Source organism: Etheostoma spectabile, chromosome 8, assembly GCF_008692095.1.
Source record: "Etheostoma spectabile isolate EspeVRDwgs_2016 chromosome 8, UIUC_Espe_1.0, whole genome shotgun sequence".
Classification (NCBI taxonomy): domain Eukaryota; kingdom Metazoa; phylum Chordata; class Actinopteri; order Perciformes; family Percidae; genus Etheostoma; species Etheostoma spectabile.
In genome coordinates this window covers 26,655,559-26,656,489 of record NC_045740.1, presented here as the reverse complement: position 1 = coordinate 26,656,489, position 931 = coordinate 26,655,559, and positions in this window count along the sequence as shown.

Sequence of the window (931 nt, the reverse complement as noted above, 5' to 3'; positions counted from 1 at the left end):
CAAGGTTTTGGGAAAAGTTGGCAGCTCTGCAATATATAGAAAAGTGTATATTATTATGTTAATTACTAGGGATGAGCGAGTACAGCATTATCTGTATCTGTTTACCACATGAATGCTACGGATCCGGATGTACGGACTGGGCGGGGCCTAACAGAAGTGGTCAGATTTAACAAGGATGGGTCGGGTTCTTTGAAATGGCGGGGCTTTAACCGGTTTTATTTAAGCATGCAATTGATATGAGTTGATCAAAAAATTTTATATTTATTGTGATTGAAAACTATTTACATGACAGCATCGAGCTCTATAATGGGGTGGCATGGTAAAAAAAACTATATACAGAACGTTTTGCAACAATGAATACAACACATGCATAGTTGCAATTATGAAGTAAAATGTAATGAACAAGAGATTCATACTCAATATACTTTCTTTTTTTTTTTAACTTTTTATGTTTCATGATCAGTGTTTTTTGTTTTTTTTTTGGTTCTTTTTTATTTTTTTATTTCTTTATTTTCCACATAAGGTACACATGTGTGTGTGTGTGTGTGTGTGTGTGTGTGGGTGTGTGTGGTGTGTGTGGTGTGTAAGTAAGAGAGAGAACAGAGAGAGAGAGAGGGGGCGGGGGAGTTGCATTTAACCACCGAGGCACCATGTCTGAAACCCACGCTCACCAGAAATCTACGGTTACTAGTAGGACTACACAACACCACGTTCACCAGAAATCTACTGGTTACTATGTAAGGACTACAAACCACTCGTTCACCAGAAATCTACTGGTTACTATGTAAGGACTACAAACCGAAGTTAAAAACAAACCTGAAGCTTTCTCCTTGTTCTGTGTGTGTGTGTGTTTGATACGAGCGGGTTTGTATGCTGGGGGGGGCGCTGTGATTATCACAGAACGCTGCGCGGCCAGTTGAGGAGTTGTATT